The sequence below is a fragment of the Tachypleus tridentatus genome, chromosome 7 (genome assembly GCF_004210375.1).
Source record: "Tachypleus tridentatus isolate NWPU-2018 chromosome 7, ASM421037v1, whole genome shotgun sequence".
In the NCBI taxonomy this organism is placed as follows: Eukaryota; Metazoa; Arthropoda; class Merostomata; order Xiphosura; family Limulidae; genus Tachypleus; species Tachypleus tridentatus.
The window spans coordinates 191,263,629-191,283,398 of record NC_134831.1 but is presented as its reverse complement, the minus strand read 5'-3'; the positions used below and the strand labels follow the sequence as shown (position 1 = coordinate 191,283,398).

The following is a 19,770-nucleotide window of genomic DNA, read 5'->3' as shown; positions in this document are numbered from 1 at the left end:
GCTAACCAGTGACCTGTACAATGAAATTATAACCTCTTTAGACTTGTATTCAATTATTTCTGTAGATAAAACAGAAAATCCTATTTGATCTACCACTAGCAACAGCACACTGATTGGATGGTTTAGAGTATGATTAACTGATACTTTCATTGGTAACACTGTTAAGGTTATTCCGATCCAGATTGTACTTATAATTTAAATTGTAATAAAATACGTATTTACAATGTATTTATTATAACTACAATTCATCTGTCATTTATTTGTCCAATTCACTAAATATCTAAATCCTTTTGTAAATCTGTAACATCATACTCACAGTCATCAACAACAAAGATCTTAATATTATCGACAAACCTAAGTAATTTATTAACTATTCCTTTATCTATGCTATTGGTGTAAATCAAAAAGAGCAAAGGTCCTAAGACTGAGGTATCTCATTTGCGGCATTAATCTAGTTTGACTGAACTTCATTTATAACATTTCGCTGCTTTGTCTCATCCACCACTCTTTTATCCAATTTTCTAACCTATCCCCCACACCTATAGAGATAATGTTTACAAGCCTTTTATATAGCATCTTATCAAATGCTTTCTAAAAATTCAAGTCTACGCTCTTACTGTCATCCACATAAGCAGCAACCTTTTCAAAGAATGTCTAAAGATTTCTAAGCCAAAATTTTCTTAGTGAGACCGTGTTGACCATACAATAAAATTCTAAATTCTGTTAAATGACTTTGAAAAGTATCCCTTAACAAACTTTCTAAACTTTTCCCCAACTGTTGTAATACTAATGGGACTATAATAAGTAGAACAATTTTCAACTAACATCTAATCCTTCAGCATCTGACTACTATTCAAGGATTCACAAAAAAACTAGTAGCAAGTGGCTCATCCATCCAATTCTTAACCTTTTTCAAAACTTGCAGCCGTCCTGTTCTTTCTGGAAGGAAAACGATTATCTTGAATATCTAGAAATTTATCTTAAAAACTTTCCATATCTGAACACTGTTTCTGAGTAACTCAGAGACTAATTCACAACAGATAATTCTTGTTGCATCCCTTCAAAATTTGTTTTTGAAACTCGTAACAAAAATATCACTATTCCTTATCTCTATTTACAAAAAAAACAACAACAAAAAACGTTGAACTTAAAAGTTCAATGATCATTTACACCCAGTTGTTCACCAATTTCCAAACTCTCAGTTAATAATAAATCTAAAATAACATTGTCTCTAGTAATTTCCTTGACCAATTGGAGTATAAAATTATCTAGAACAATTTCTAAAATTTTTTCTTCGCGGTTTGACTCTAAAATTTCCAAAATATAAATGCTGAAATCAAAATGACTCATAATCATGACTTCATTAACATCTGAAGCCTTATTCTCATCATAAAATTCTTACTAATTTCATCAGTTTCATCTTGTTGTCTGTAACAAATTCCTACTAAGAGTTTTTCCCTCGATATCTACTAACATAAGCCCAAATGGATTCAATCTCCATGCTATTATTCTTAATATTCTCAACTTCAACATGATTTAATTGACTCTTTAGATACAGGGCCACTCTTCCGCTTCTCTTTAGTATTCTCTTCATATTAAATAACCTATAACCCTGTATATCAAAGAAATTTCCGTAATCAAAATCATCTACATTTAACCAAATTTCAGTTACTCCCATTATATCAAAATGATTAATTCCTAAGAGCGCTCTAAGGTCATTTATTTTATTTCCTATTCTTTTAGCATTATAATAGTAACAATTAATCCTACCCTTAAAACTACTTTTGTACTCATTTCTTACTCCGAACTTTTCTCTGCATCTCAGTTTTTTGTATTTAGTTTATCCTCGCCTTCACTACTGTCTAGTCCTAGCTTAAAACTTCCCTTACAGCTTCGTTAATAGCATTTGCAAAAAAATTATATGTAAACTATTTATTCCAAAAAGCTACCTTCTTCCATTAAACTGATCTAAAAGTCCAAACAGCCAGTCTGTATCTCCTTACATAATAACTTAAGCTTGACATACAGCCCTAGTAATCTACTTATAACTTCATCCCCACAATTAATTTTCAGTGGTATCCCTGGCACCATTAATTTATGACCCTTTTATTTAAATGCCCTTAATCAATTAACTTTTCTGTCTTATACTTCCCTATATTGTTAGCAGAACTAAACCTCAAATTTTAGCGTTGGAAATATTCAAGTTTAACAATGAATAATGTTCATAAAAAATACATAAATAGAAAACGAAAATGTCAAGCTATGTACAGAGTTAGAACCTTATGTTTATTAGATTTGATCTCCAAATATGAAACCGCATTAGACCAATGTCAGTGAATCTATAAAGACTTGAATTGTCTTTTGCTTAACAAATTTCCGACACTTAAAATAGAATATATTAACATTTAATTTGTGCCCAGATTATTTTCACACTTATTTAGTTTTTAGATTGTTATTTATTGCCCAAGAACAATTTACTGATAAAATTATAATCTATTTACAAATTGTTTAAATAGTAATTTACTGCTTTAAATCTAATGTTTTGCGATGAATACTATTAAATTTTACCAAAGTCCTGTTTCAATATATACACTTTAAACATTCCTGACAACTTTGAATTGTATTTTTTTCCTTTATTTGTTTCGGATATTCATATAAGACTATTTGCACTAGACATTGATGACTTTGAGCTAACAGCCAGCAGCTATAGTCAACCCACTATCATCTCTTAGGCCAATCCAGCCAAGCTGAATAATGTGAGTTGACTGCCAAACTTATCATACGAGCACTGTACCCACACTGCAGAGCACTAATTTTTTATTATCATTTTTTTTTGTTTCTATTTGAATGGAGGGGACAGGATAAGAATGAGGGGTCTTCGCATCCACAGTTCGGCACGTTAGGTCCTATCAAAAATAAACATTGAATGTTGTTTTTATTGTTCTAAAAAGTATTATTATTGGTTTTGTGGTATGTTTCGTTTCTGCAAAACGCCATACTTTGCTAATTGTGGAAGTGTTTGATTTTGTTAATAAGGTTTCATGCTAGGTTCGTGTTTTAATATTGTATCATTCTGTTCAGAAAAACTGGGGTTCCTTATGTTTGTATATTCATGGATTTGAGAATTTTTTTTCTTTGTTTGTTTCTTTAATCTGAGTTTTGAATTACTTCTTGTTTCACCTATGCCAAAGGTTGGGTAATTGTTACACTTGGTTTGGTAAATGTTTTCTAATGTAAGGGGTTTCTTATACATGTTTATTAACGTGTGTTTAATATTCATTCCATCCAGGTATGAAAATGAATCTAGTCGTTATGTTAAGGTTATATTTCTGTGTTTGTCTTTTTCAGATTCCTTATGGAGGTTCGCTAATATTTTCTATATATTTGATAGTAGAAGTGGTTAGATTTACTTTGTTATATGGGGTGCTTCTGAGTCTGTGTGTTCGTTAAGTGTCTCTTATCTGTGTATTTTAACCTCATTAACGATTTCAGTATCTTTTGTGTGAAAGAGATTTACGTTAGCGAAGTATTAAGTTAAGTACGTAACTTCTTTATCGATGTTTTCTGTGATGCATATGAAGGTTTCTTAGAGTGTTTACATCTAAGATTAGATTACATGAGAATGTACTTCTTGTGAATGGTCGCACCAGTGATCAAAACGTCGTGTCTGTTCTAAAAATGATCTTCCTTACTGTAAAAGCTGAAACTACTAATGAAACAACACTAAATCAGAAGGTAATTCAAAAATGAAGCTTTTAACATAACTGAAATGTTGACCATACAAATAAAATAATCAGTACATAAGTAAATGATTTAAGTGTAAACAGATCCTATTGACTAACACACAACTGGAAACATAACACAGTGTAGTTAAAATGTTGACTATACAAACTAAATGATGCAAGATCTTCGATGTAAACAGCTAAAAATCAGTAGGTAATTAAAATATGAAATGTTAGCAATATATATCTAAACGATAAACGTAAACAGGTTGAGACCAATATATAATCATTAACTTAGATGTAAGCAAGCGTTAATTAGTATGTAACTAAAATATTAAAAGTGAATAAACAAAGTTTCGAATTATTTCATAAATTCGCTGCACCAATGACAGACAATACTGAGTCTTATAGGGTAGGCCAAGTTTATTCCTGATGATGACATGGTAAATGTCGAAACATGTAGTCCACGTTTCAGAAGCCGTAGATTGGCCTGAATTCGAAAATGTTTTTAATTGTGTATAGGTTTTAAAGTGGTGTGTTATCTATTTACTATCTTAATAGGGCTCGGCATGAGAGTCATGGGTTCGAATCCCTCTAACACCAAATATGCTTGCCATTTAAGCCGTGGGGCAATATAATGTGATGGTCAATCCCACTATTTCTTGGTAAAAGAGTAGTCCAAGAGTTGGCGGTGGGTGATGATAACTAGTTACTTTCCCTCTAGTCTTACACGGCTAAATTATAGACGGCTAGCACAGATAGCCCTCATGTAGCTTGGCGCGAAATTAAAAAACAAATAAACAATTTTAATAGATATTCTATGAATAACGTTCCTGAGTTTACATAGAGGTAATGCGTACACTGTGTAACATATTACCATTGTGAGTTTAGAGGAGCGTTAATGTAGGTAATCTGTGCACTACACAGCAACATTACTGTGTTTATAGAGAAGCTAGTAAAAGTAATGGGTACTTTACTTACAACTATTCCTAATAGCTGTATTAATGTAGCGATTGAGACACAATATAGAACATTATCGTTGCGTTTAAAGAGAAGTTAATACGAATAAAAAGTACACTACACAGACTTACTGAGTTTACGGAGAAATTAAGGTAAGTAATATGTATCAATTAAAGCTGAGGTGAGTAAGGGGTACATTATGTAAAGTTTGCTTTCCATTATTTTATAGGGAAATTAAAGTAGGTAATGGGTACCCAGTAAAGCTGGGGTAAGTAATGGGTACATTATGTAAAGTTTGCTTTCCATTATTTTATAGCGAAATTAAGGTAAGTAATAGGTACCAATTAAAGTTGGGGTAAGTAATGGGTGCATTATGTAAAGTTTGCTTTCCATTATTTTATAGCGAAAGTAATGTAGGTAATGGGTACACTATAAATGAAAGAAACATATTTAGTCTAGATACAACGTAGTGTATGTACTAAGTACTCTATGTAAAATTTTACTAAGTTTGCAGGGAAGTTAATGTGAGTAACTGGGAGTTTATGTACAGCATTACCATAGTGGTTTTACAGAGAAATGTATATAATTAAAAGATATACTATGTAGACATTATTGAGTTTAGAGGGAATTCAAGTCAAGTGATAAATACACTAGGTAAAATAATGTCATACTTATTTTGCAAACTACTTGAAGCAAGTGGATGCTTAAAGAACATTACTGAGATTACACAGAAGTTGAGCTTGCACGGTCATATCTTTAGGGACGCTCGACTTTCAGCCTGCGGGTCCCAGATTTGAATTTCCGTCCTATCAGACATGTTCGCTTTTACGACCAAAGGGGCGATATGATGTGACGATCAATTCTACTATTCGTTGGTAAAACAGTATCCCAAGAGTTGGCAGTGGGTGCTAATGGATACACTAAGTAGAATATTATTTTCGTGAGTTTACAAAAACATTAGTATAAAAAATGTAAAATTATGTAAAACCTAAGTGTACTGAACTTACAGAGCAATTCATATAAGCAACGAGTACGCTCTGTAAACAACTGTAAGTTTACAAAGAATGTATTGCAATAGTGTGTACAATATTTAAAATATTCTCAGTTTACAGATACATGGCTAAAAGAAATAGACACAGTATGTAAAATATTACATATCTCTGTATACAGACAAGGTAAAGTACGTTGTTGGTACAATGTATTGACATTCTCTTTGCGAATTTACAGATACGTAATTATAATAATGGATAAACTATGTCAGGCATTACCATTTTGTATTTAAAGAGATTTTAATGTGCGATCTATCACCATACAGAGTTTGCAAAAATATTTGTGTAAGTAATTTGTATATTATGTAAAACATTGTCATACTGAATTTATAGAGAAGTTTGGGTAATTACCATACCGTTTTCGTTCTTATTAAAAAATAAGTATGACTACTAAGTTCTGATAAGTAAAACTTTTCATATCATTAAAACTGTAGTTTATGGCTGTATTTATTTTATTAACAATTTTTAGCTTTCAGTGCGAACTTACACACCTGAATTTAAGTTAATGATTTTCCAGACTTTTTACGTGATAGTTTATTTCAAACAAAACTGTATTTTGACAAACTTCATCAGACGTTAAACATCTACAACTAAAATGTACACAATGTTCCAAGATATATATTTAAAATTGGTTGTCCGTCAATATCAAACAGTTTACACAAAAAGAAACTACTTTCTGAACATCGTATTTCAACACCTCTACTGTCAAATGAAATACTTTCTGAAATCGGAATTTTGGGAGAATATAACAATTGCTTAAATATATGAATATATGAAGGGGCATTACTGATGAAAGATAAAAACCCTTCCTTGAATAACTATCAAGATTGGGCTGCCTACATAATCACTTTTGTAATATAAAAAAGCTGTACATACATGCGTATACATATTTACTTTACATTATATCTATTTTACTATCAAACGAATAAGCACCGTCTATATGAATTTTTTACGGTGTAGTTTACCTACTAGCAGTCATTATTTTAAAATAAATATAGTCTATAATAATAAACAAGCATGTCTGTTGGTCTGCGTGCGTGTGTGTATGATCGCCATAACTTCAAAAGATTTGTTTGTTTGTTTTGGAATTTCGCACAAAGCTACTCGAGGGCTATCTGTGCTAGCCGTCCCTAATTTAGTAGTGTAAGACTAGAGGGAAGGCAGCTAGTCATCACCACCCACCGTCAACTCTTGGCTACTCTTTTACCAACGAATAGTGGGATTGACCGCATTATACACCCCCACGGCTGGGAGGGCGAGCATGTTTAGCGCGACGCGGGCGTGAACCCGCGACCCTCGGATTACGAGTCGCACGCCTTACGCGCTTGGCCATGTCAGGCCACTACTTCAAAAGGAAAGAACCTAGAAACGTGAAATTTTTCACATACTCTAAATGGACCTTAGGGTATGTATTTTGGGTATTATTACTTATTCACGTGCACACGTACCTTTTTAATGAGGCAGGGTAGCGAAAAAACACATAGGAAAAACGTGGTTCCTTATATTGTAGAAATTACATACAAGTAGACATGCACTCGTGCACGTGTCTATCTATGTATGTGTGACCGTCATAGCTCCAACACAAAAGCACCTAGAAATCTGAAAATTTTGCCCATACTAAGTGAACCCTAAGTATATGAACCAGAGTATTATTACTTATCTGCGATAGTGAACAACTTTGTATGAAAAAAAAAAACATAGAAAAGAAATGGTTCTTTAGGTTAAAAATAGAAATCCAGGTAGACAAGAACGTACTTGTGAACGCACATGTACATTTGTAGATGTATGATAACCATAGCTCCAAGAGAAAAAACCAAGAGACCTGAGATTTTGCACCCATACTAAATGGACCTTGAGGGTATGCACCTGGGTATTATTACTTATATCCATGTGAATGCACCTCTTTTGAATGAGGCAAGTTGGCAAAAAAAAAGAGAAGTAGTTTCTTATATTAAATATTATTATTATAGATAGACAGAAATCAACTGTTTTTCTCAGTTTTGTAGTTTATATGTACCATTTTATACTTTCGGCACACAGACTCTAAACCAAAATATTTTAGGCTATACTTTATTGTTAAGCAACATGATATAAAAGTCATTGCTGGAATGTATTGTTATCAAAACGCACTGGCTTTTACATATATTAAAAGTTGTTATATAAGAAACCACTTTTTTATGTGATTTTTCGATAGATTGCTTTTGTTTGGCTGCAATTCATATATTTAATTGTGATATAACGAACCACATCTTTAATTATAATAATAATATTATTATAGGGCGTGTTTGCATTCGTCTGTGTGATTTTTTTGGGAAACAACTAATACTGTCCAACCTAAAGCACCTCAACGGTAAAAATTGTAATAGATTCTGATAAACTGATAGAAATTGTGACATCGAGTATAAATTTAAAATATTTAACACAATGATAACGTTCATAGGTAATAATTAATTCTAAATTTACTGCACTTTCTTTTCGAACGTTTTTATGTTTCTTGGAAATAAAAGTATTTAAAATATTTTTGACGATTCTTCTCTGCTACAATAAGTCCATAGTCACCTAGAGTATATCAACGTAATATTCCGAGAGAATCAGGTACTTTCGCTAAAAATTGAAAAAAAGTTGAAATATCATTTTAAATAACTAAATAAAATACTCATTTTCTTACGGTATATTTTATTTTACTCACATTCTAGTTTGCTATATTTTTATTTTACTTTCCCACCTTGCGGATTGTACTCTAGTTTTATTCGTCTGTCATTTATTTGCGACGCTTGTTGTTTTTGACTTTGTTTCTAAAAATGTTTTTAGATAATATGTTACGTGAAAAGATGCTTTGTTGATATACTTTTTTCTTTAGATGCTAAAAATAACGAAAATGATAAAGTTATGGCTAAGTATAAAATTGTATCTGTTCAGAATTAATATTTCAAGCTATAGGAATACACGATTAAAATTATGAAATATTTGTTTACTTTAAAATATATATATTTACAAATTGATCTTTTACAAAACACAATTTTTATTTACTTATCTTTTAAGAACTACTTAAAACATGCCATATTATACCTCTTAACTAATATTCTGTTGAAAATAGCAGGATCGTTGAGTTCCTTGCAACTTCAAAGTCTAATAGTCATTTGTGTGTTTGCTGGTTAACCTCAAAGAATTATATTTTTAAATGTACACAGATAATGATTAGAACATTACTCGATTGTTCTAAGGAAAGTATGTTGTTTATATACGTTATATTAATTACAATTATGTAATAACATGTCTTCTTGGTATGTTAACAAACCAAATCTTGATGACGATTAATAACTGACTCTCCTAATATCTTACAAAATTTAGTTTTGAAAACACATTATCGTATTTTAGGTGTACTAAAAATAACCATTATTTTAATAAAGAAGAAAAACATCCTGAAACCAATAAACCAAGAAATTCAATATAATCTATTGAGTAGTAAGCACATAAGCTGTTATAACTATTTTCGTGTAATTGATACACAAAAGATAATTAATACAGAAGCTGAAACAAAACCGAACTCCCTGTTATAAGCAAAATAAAATGCATTAAGATAAACAAAAAAAAAACGTATATTTAGAACTTCGTAATAATATCTGCAACTAAATTATTAATCTTGCTGTACTTTTCTTGAAAGTTCTTGTGTTTTGCATTAAGTTTCCCTTAACTACTTAACTTTCTCTGTTAGGCCTTTTCAGGTTTTGGTGTTTCTAGCATATAATTTCACTTCCTCTCTAGCATTTTTGTAAGTTTTTAGACTACCGTTTCACTACCTCTTTTAAAAGGGTGCATTTTCGACATGTTCATGATTACGTGCTTCTGAGAGAAACCATGGTGCCTATAGGTAAGTGGCAAGTTTTTTCTCCGTCTCTTGGTAATGCTTTGCCATCTTCTCCCCCATACGGTAACAGGCTCTTTACTCGAACACACCCACAAACCGGTTGTTATCCCAATCACGAGTGACATGAAAATTTTAAGGGTGAAAAATTCCATCCTAGGTCGTGAACCTGATCCGACAACCAGCCACTGTTCTCGAGAAAAGTATTCATAGAAGTTGGCACCCAATACACAGGTAGCTGGAATAGTATATAACACGGCAAAAATACCAATTCTGACTGTGTTAATATCAAGTCTCTCTGACTCATGGGAGGAACCGGAGCGAAATACGCTTACGATCCCGTAGATTAGGAATACTGACCCCATTAGAAGATAAACGAAGGAGGGGGCGATGACGAATGCAATTAGTGTGTTACCATAGTGTGCTCCAACATAACACGTGCCTGTCAGCTCGTCAGCTTCAACGTTCCCCGTAACCAAGACGACAATAGTTTTGATGGATGGTAAGGCCCAGGCAGCTAAATGGAAGTAAGTACTTTGTCTCATGATGGCCTTGTGACTCCATTTTAGCTTGGCTGCCAGAAACCACGTCACAGTGAGAATCAACCACCAAATAGCGCCAGCCATACCAAAGAAGTACAATAACATGAAGTTAATAGTGCAGTGAATATTATCCAGATCTTCTTGGATCAATATAGAAACTCCGTGTTGACTGTCCACATGACATGCAATTTCATCTCTGTGAATAACAAGTGGGGTTATATATGCAATACTATATACATTATAGGCAGCGCTGAGGAAAAGAATGGCTCTTTCGGGATAGCATGGCTTGCTAATATCTGCTAGAAAAGTGAGGATGGTGAAAAGAGTGGACAGAAAACACCCACTGGCCAACACTGCCACCCATATATCAATAAAGTCCTTGTTGTCATGGGTGAAAAGAATGTTTGCTGAACATTTCTGAGCACAACGGCGGGTTCTGTTGATGTAGTAGTATAAATGAGACAGCTTGTAGTCCTCACAAAGTCCATAATGCCTGCTCTTGAGACCAATGGACGTTCCCTTCTCTCCACCCAATATTTTCGGGTTGGTGTGATTAGGACTAAATGCTCGAACCTTACTCTTGAACTCAGAATTGAATAGATGATATTTTTCATAATTTTTGGTCTCGGGTCCGTCCATACACATATGATCTTGGTTGTTTACAGGTGGAAACTTGGAGCAGTTAAGGGAGGCCGGCCAGTGAAACCCAAAGTTCTCTAGCACCTGCTCACAGCGTGATTTGACACTCTTACAGAGAGGTCGACAGGGCCCTATGGTCTCTAACACTTTTTCGGTACACATAGGCAAGTACACGGAGCACAAAAAAAACTTTAGACGTGAGGAACAGTCGTATTGAATTAAAGGTACGAAGGTCTGGAGCTGCAACATTGCTTCAGATTGTAGCTCGCTTCCCACCAGGTTCGGCATTCCAGTATCACTGTAGCCCAGACCCTTGCATAATTCTGAGCGAATAGGCTCGCATTTGCGTGTCGGCTGATATCCACATGCAGCCAAAACAGCCAGACAGAGAAAAGCTAAACTCATAGCAGGGAGCTGGCGTCGTGTATCCGAGGAAGGCAGGGCCATTGTCTGAAGAAACTTGTGTTAAACTTAGACTTTCTATAGATTCGAATTTTTAGTTTTCAGTGCATGAATAGACAGACCCTGTGCTCTCGTTAGTGGAATAAAGTACAGCTATTTTCAAATGCGTCAAAGTAGCTTGTAAAACTGAAAAAGTAGAGTGAAAAAAGTCATATGGATTGCACATGTCTTTTCATATACTAGAACCATGTTTCTTCAAACACATTCCATATCTTTCACAGATTTAGCTTGATTTTGCATATGTGCATATGTGTCATCCTTACGGGGTTGTATATACATATGTATTTACTGAAGCTGACTTTGAACGCTAAATACTCTGAGTTCGAGTTGCTTCTGGAATTTTTAACTAATCCGAGCCAGTATCACGACAAGAAGATTACGCTCAAGCAGAAGTTTTTTGTGATTGGTAGAAGCGTATGTGTTAATCAGACCCGAGTGATATGAAGTTAAAGATAACTTGATTTTTTACTGAAGTTTCATCAACAGGCAGCTGAATGACACAGTAAAGAAATAAAATTAGATGTGGTGTTTTGTGATATAATAAGTTACTTCTCATAATTGAAGGGCTATAATTGTTTCCTCAAAGTTTATTTCTGACACAAAAATCTCGTGCAGTTTTCGATCTGGTTTCTGGTTTAATGGACATAAATTATGATTTTACAAACTTTCTGAGCAAATTATAAGATTGTAGAGGCTTAAAGCCCAATGATTGTTTTGAATTTCGCGCAGTTACACGAGAGCTATCTGCACTAGCATGTATGTATGTATGTTTTCTTATAGCAAAGCCACATCAAGCTATCTGCTGTATCCACTGAGGGGAATGGAACATCTGATTGTAGTGTTGTAAATCTGAAAACCTACCGCTGTCCCAACGGGAGACCTGTGCTAGCAGTCCCTTATTTAGCAGTGTAAAACTAGATGGAAGGCAACTAGTTATCACCACCCACTGCTTATACTTGGACTACTCTTTTACCCTGTTTGGTGTGACGAGGATTCGAATCCGCAACCCTCAGAGTGGAAAATGAGCATCCTAACCACCTGGTCATTTCTGCCCTAAAGCCCAAAGCAAACTGTGTTAGTATTTTTCAGTGATGTCGAGAAAACCCACTTGTAAAGAAAAATATATATGTAAAAACGGCTCTATGTAAAAAAATTCTCAACCCAAACGAGCCGTTTTTTTTTTATATATATATGTTAGTATTTTTGAAAATACTTTTTAATAATAGACCTATTTGTATACTTTTTTTATACAACATCTAGATGACAACTCTCCCATTAGTAATATGATAGCATTCCCAAGGTACTTTAAATTCACCACTGCACACAAACTGATGGGTGTTTTACTACTTTTAATATCATAAATAAAAAATAATTGCTAACTCTTAAACATTATTACTGGATTAAGTCTAACTGATTAGATTTGGTAGCATGAAACAAGGTAAGATTTTATAAATGTCGTTATCCCCGACTAGCGAAAGCTTCTAACTAGCTTGGGATGTTAAGTTTATATATTCTAGATGATTGTGTCAGTGTGTGTATTTTAAACCTATTGTCGCGTGGAAGAACAGTGAGAAATACTTTAAACATTTTTATTTTCAGGAAACATAAAAAAGTCGTAAAAAGTACAGTAAATTAAGAGTTATCATTGCGTTAAATAATCAAGTTTACATTTGATGTCGCAATGTCTATCACATATTATTATAATCTATTAGAATTTTTTTTACCATTTCAGCACTTCAGGTTAGATAGTATTAGCTTTTCTCTCAAAAAAATCGAAGACGGACTTACATACACGCTCTATAATAACAGTTATAATTAAAGAAGTGGTTCCTTATATTACAAATTATAAATATAAATCACAGACAAACAGACACGTGCGTGAATGCGAGTGAATGTTTTAAAGAGGCAATCTATCGAAAAATGATACAAAAAAGGGGTGGTTTCTTATATAATAACTTAAATATATATATAATATAAGCTAGTGCGTTGTGGTGACAATGGCTTTTATATCATATTGCTCAACAACAAAAGTATAGCCTAATATTTTTGTTGACAGTCTCTATGCTGAAAGTATAAAATGATACGTGTAAAGTATAATATTGAAAAAAATGATATCTGTCTATCTCTCATTTATATCTACAATATGTATGTGGGTTTTGTTGCCCACTTGCCTTATTCAAAAAATGTACACTCACATGAATAAGAAAAGTATTAATACCCAGGTGCATATTCTCAAGGTTCACTTAGTATGGGTGCAAACTTTTAGGTTTCTTGGTATTTCTCTTGGAGCTATGGTAATCATACATCTAAACATACAAGTACGTTCTTGTCTGCCTGGATTTCTATTTTTAACCTAAATAACCATTTCTTTTATATGCGTTTTTTTTCATAAAAGTTGCTCATTGTCGTAGATAAGTAATAATACCCTGCTTCACGTCCTTAGGGTCCACTTAGTATGGGTGAAAACTTTCAGGTTTCTAGGTTCTTTCCTCTTGTAGCTATGACGGTCACACATACACAGACATGCACACTTGCACGCATATGAGTAAGTAATAAAATACAGGTGCATACCATCAGGGTCTGGTTAGCATACATTCGAACTTTCAGGTTTCTAGACTCTTCGCTTTCGGAGTTATAGAGGTCACACACACGCACGCAGACCCACAATCACATCTTTTTGTTATTATAGAATCTAGATTAACCTTACTTCGGTAAATAATACTTTAAAACCATCGACAATTTTAATTAGCTCTAATAATGGTGACTGTATTTCAGAAACTAGTAAGTTGAAATATCTTATAAAGATTTTATCGTTCCTTATGCCAAAAAACAATGGCATATTTTACTCTTAATGTAGTAACACAATTATCCTGAAAGCAAAATAAGTTATTCTATAATAGTAAAAGGACTTGGCTGTGGGTCTGTGTGTGGCTATCATAATTTCAATAAGAAAAACCTAGAAACCTGAAATTTTATACCCATGCTAAGTCCGTGGACCCTAGGGTGTGCACCAGAGTATTAATACTTATCTGCGTGCATGTGCGCATGTGCATGTGCATTTTTTAATGCGAAAAACCACAAAGAAAAGCAATCACTATAGCTCCAAAAAGAGTCTAATGTGTAACAAAATTTGCTTTGTTATATTTCCCAATTGCTATTGTGAACTCTGCATCCATAGCTTCATAAAGTCTTGTGAATAGATATATATGGTTATTCACTAGTGCTTAATTTATGCAAGTTTTTGCTTAGTTTTCGATCGACTTTCATTAGTTGTACAAGTCTTACAATAAGACTGGGAAGCAAGAAACATTCTTATCTGCAACAAGAAGAAACGCATTTGTTTCTGAGTAATTTCATTATTATGATTCTAAAACTCATTTTGAAAATTATTTATCACCTTTAATTCTCGAGTTATGATAGATTTATACAATTCGCTGGTGAAAAACCAATCCATGAGGTACTGATTTCATTGCAGATGCAACATTTAGTTTTTAATTGATATACTGTTTAGTCTTTTTTTTTATATAAAACTGTAAGGTATTTTCTACAAATGTAGCATAAACTGTTTGGAGGTTTTTGCACTTTCAGACTGTACTTGAAGTGGAAGAAGCCAGTATTTCAAATGATTTTCTAAAAAATATAAAAGAATTTATACTTATAGAACTAGATTATTAAAAAAAACGTTTTTCAGAATTTGTTTATTTTGTGATTGTGATAAAGGAAGAAGATTGGTCTTTGTTTTGACTGTGCACAGAGTAGGGTGAAGTGATCAAATGAGTTAGTGAAAGGCAACAGAGAAAGGTATCTGACTCTGCTTCTTTTATAATCGATTGAGGGACTTCTGGAATATTATAGCAAACTTAACGTGTTAGTTTCGTGATTCCTGGGAGGAGCAGATGAGTGTGGGGCTAAAGCAAAAGTGGTGCAATTTGCTACAACTATATTGAAAACAACTAGAACACATGAACAATATATTTGGAATTTTACATTAATACAATATATTTAATGTTTGAATTTATCAAAATTATTTTGCCTGTTACACTGTCAAAGTAAACTTAATTTTACAGCATAAATATATGATGGATAAATTCGAACTACATATTTGAAATCAGCACTATCAAATTATCATAAATTATTTGTATTTTCTCCAACACCACATTTTTTGTTGTTTAGTATAATAGTCACTCGTTTAATACGCGAGTGATTATAGCGGTTTCTCGCAAGGATTGTGACACAGTTGTGTTACAAGATTACAAACTTTTAGGATAATTTGATCATCACGAACAACATGTTTGATTCTTTGAAGTGCATAGCAGTGAATTTTATAGCAGGATGGAAGCTACGGAGTAAATCATAGAAAGGTAATAAGTTTATTAAATAGTCATTCCAAAGATATCGTCAGTATATCTGACCCATATGTATAGCTTCTTAAGCGTTTCCATAAACCAGTGTTCTAAAGCTTACCTTTCTAAAATCTAACCTATGTAAAAGCCATGTTTGTGTCACGTCACACTTGATTTCTCGAAATGGGGGAGTCATAAAAGCCAAAATTCATTTACCTAGTTGAGCAGTTCGATTAGTGTCTGTCTATTACGATTTTCGTGACGACAGGCCGTTATGGGGTGGGTACCATGGAACCTTATAAGTGAAGTGAGTGTTGGTATTATAAGTCTAAAGACGTAGTGTGGAATCACCTAATCTAAAGACAAATGCATAAACTTTATGACGTAAATAAAAGTATATTCGATATATTAGAAGTTGTTCACCTAACTGATTTTTATTTATAATTATTCTACATATATGCCACAAATTAATTTCATGAATGATTTAGTTTTTATTTGCTCACAAAGGAATTTACAGATGTTTGTTTGCATCATTTACACTTTCCGGCCTCTTTTCTGTTCAAGATTGATTTCGCAAGATTTATTTCTGTTACCTGTGAGGTCAGAGTGTACTATGGGGTGGAGGTGGTAGACTTGTCCTGTCAGTTTTGATGGGTTATACACTAGTATACACACAAATAACTTTTAAAATGTTACAGGTACACGATTACTTGGAACAACATCAAATAACTGCTGATAGTAGGTAGCATTCAACTGAAAACAACTGTTTCTCAACAACAAAATTAAGCATGTCTTTAATTTGTTGAATAGCATATTCCAGTAAATCTAAACTTTCGTTATGATTTTCTACATATCCCATGACCAAATCAATGCCTTCATGAATAAGGATTGAGGGATACAATAAGCCAACATTCAGATTGAATAACATACTACCGGGTTTAATGGTGTTACTATCAGTATGTAGAGCCTTAAGAAAGAAAATATTAGGGATTTATAAGTTTGTAGGAATAAAATAAAAATAATTGTAAAGTAATCTGTCTATATAAGTCATGACAGTTTCTACATTAGCGAGTCTCAAAGGGACACCTTCTTTGTGGTCTTTAGGAAGACTAAAAAATTGAGGTTCTTTGCCATTGTTTGGCTTAAGATTGTTTGTTACATATTTATGAAGTGAATTTTTATTAGACTCTTTAATTACATCTTCACGTTTTTTCTCCAGTGTTATTACTAGGATCACGTTTTTGTCTTTTGTAGATGCTTTCATTGTATGGTTATCTATAACCATAAAACTCTTACTTTTATCAGAAACTTTTATAATTATGTCATCGTTTCCTTATATACCACTCAGACCTGTCTTTTCCGAAAATTTTAAATTACAGCGGTGGAAAAAACTCGCATCTTCCATTTTTTTACACTTTTCTTGATTTCTGTAATTGTTTACGATTGTTTTTGGAATTTCGCACAAAGCTACTCGAGGGCTATCTGTGCTAGCCGTCCATAATTTAGCAGTGTAAGACTAGAGGGAAGGCAGCTAGTCATCACCACCCACCGCCAACTCTTGGGCTACTCTTTTACCAACGAAAAGTGGGATTGACCGTCACATTATAACGCCCCCACGGCTGGGAGGGCGAGCATGTTTGGCGCGAACCCGCGACCCTCGGATTACGAAGCGCACGCCTTAACGCGCTAGGCCATGCCGGGCCAATTGTTTACGAGACTGTGCATTGTGAAAGTGTCAGAACTAGTGTAAAATGGTAAAAGACTTTGTGTAGTGTAACATGGCTCATATTTCACTCACACACATACACGCACACATACACACACATATATATACATATTTATTAACACGCCAACCAGAAAGATTTGTTTGTTTTTTGAATTTCGCACAAACTTACTCGAGGGCTATAATGTTGTTGGTCAGTGTATTATAAGTCTCGGAAGTTATAATTATGATTAACCTTATTAATTGGAAAACTACAGATATTTGGCCAGAAACGTTCACATATTTCGAACATCACGTACCATTCAACTTCAGAGAATTAACTTTAGATGTTAGCGTTTCTACAAGGGTAATAGATATTGTCGTCGGAGAAAAACCTACATGTGCTTAAAGGGAAGTGTACCTTTGTATTAGGGCCTGGCATGACCTAGCGCTTTAAGGCGTGCGCTTCGTAATCTGAGGGTCGCGGGTTCGCGCCAAACGTGCTCGCCCTCCCAGCCGTGGGGGTGTTATAATGTGACGGTCAATCCCACTATTCGTTGGTAAAAGAGTAGCCCAAGAGTTGGCGGTGGGTGGTGGTGACTAGCTGCCTTCCCTCTAGTCTTACACTGCTAAATTAGGGACGGCTAGCACAGATAGCCCTCGAGTAGCTTTGTGCGAATTTCCAAAAACCAACCAACCTTTGTATTAACATAGAATCAATTCGCTCTATGTGGACCGTAAATAAAATATTCAGTTCCAAACAAGATAGAAGACTCATTATTGCTTGTAAGTTTGTAAAATGTTTGTATATAAATCATTACTTGTAATGATCTTTATTATAAATTGTATTGTTGTTTGTATATTAAAATATAGTTGTGTTAAGTAAAGAAAATTGTATCAATCTTGTTGGCAAATATAAACAATTTGATACATCTCTACATTTAATTAACTTCTAAATTAAAATTGAATTCAGTTTCAGGCTATTTGAAATCCTAATGTGTAACAATGTTAATAAATCGGTTTGTTTGTTTGTTTTGAATTTCACACAAAGGTACACGAGGGCTATCTGTGCTAGCCATCCCTAATTTAGCAGTGTAAGACTAGTGGGAAGGCAGCTAGTCATCACCACCCACGGCCAACTCTTGAGCTACTCTTTTACCAACGAATAGTGGGATTGACCGTGACTTTATAACATCCCCACAGCTGAAAGGGTAAGCATGTTTGGTGCAATGGAGATTTGAACCCATGACCCTCACATTACGAGTCGAATGTCTTAATAAATTGGAGAATCAACCAAAATAAATTATAATACATAACATCACCCATACATTTACGTTTTTTTTTTGACAAAGAGAGACAACAAACTAGGTAATGAGCATAGATGACAGAACAGAGAAAAACAAGCTAGTTCTCAAACCGGTATTCATGCTGTGAGTGATGTAGTTTACTTAATAAGTAGCAAGAAGTCGATTAACAAAATTTACAAATATTTAAAATGCTTTCCTTAGAGAAATTGCAAAACTACATGAAGCTCGCCCTTTCAATCGTGTGGATGTTATAAAGTAATGGTTAATTCCACTATCTGTTGGTAAAAGAGTAGTCCAAGAGTTGGCAGTGGGTGGTGATGACTAGCTGCCTTCCCTCTGGTCTTGCACTGCTAAATTAGGGACGGCTAGTGCAGATAGCCCTCGTGTAGCTTTGAGGGAAATTCAAAAACAAACCAAACCATGAAGCTATAATTATGGGAGGGAAGAAGAGATAAAATACATTCAAGTGTTACATTTATGATGACTCAAATTTTAAAGACCGTTATCAAGAATCAGGTCAGCTAAATCAATCTGCTGCGAGTCAAACACTGTTACAAATTATACTGAGCTCCATGTTTCTGGCAGCTACTTTATATATAACATATAATTTACACAGTTTAAAAGAACTTTGCCTCCCTCTACTTTCAAAAGTAAAAATTACATTTATTAATACTAACTTTCCAAGTGGAGGTTTACCACAAGCAGATCTGCATAGTTCGAACACAGCTTGAATTTTTTAAAAACAAAGTGCCATATGAAGACATAACTTCAGACTTTTGGTACACTAGACACTGTGAAAACAATAACATATCTAACAATGTTAAAACTTAGCTAAGGAAAAAGAACAAATGCATGAATTATTTTCAGCAAAACTGGAAAGCTTGTATATTTTGTTACTTATGTATATTGCATACAGAGGCCCCCTAGCTTTCAGAAATGGAAGGATAAATATAGTTGCTAAACATTTTTTTGCAGTTTTATAATTTGCTTGTTAAAAATTAATTACTATTAGGATAGTAGTTGATGAAGAAAATTTTAGGAACCAAATGCAAAAACACACCATTGAAATTGAATGTCATAATTCCATGAAAATACAAAAGGTAACTGGTAATAGTGTTTGCTATACTATTAATAAGCACAAGCCATGAAAGAAGTTAGTTTCTTGACCAAAGTAAACAT

General features: G+C 33.7%; 1 pseudogene across 1 annotated transcript; it reads right to left on the bottom strand.

The window, feature by feature from the left end:
• Positions 1-8,681: 8,681 nt before the first annotated feature.
• LOC143257555 (frizzled-4 pseudogene) lies at positions 8,682-11,595 on the bottom strand (annotated as a pseudogene). The gene has a single exon (XR_013031926.1). The product of XR_013031926.1 is annotated as a frizzled-4 pseudogene (transcript).
• Between the last annotated feature and the right edge of the window lie 8,175 nt (positions 11,596-19,770).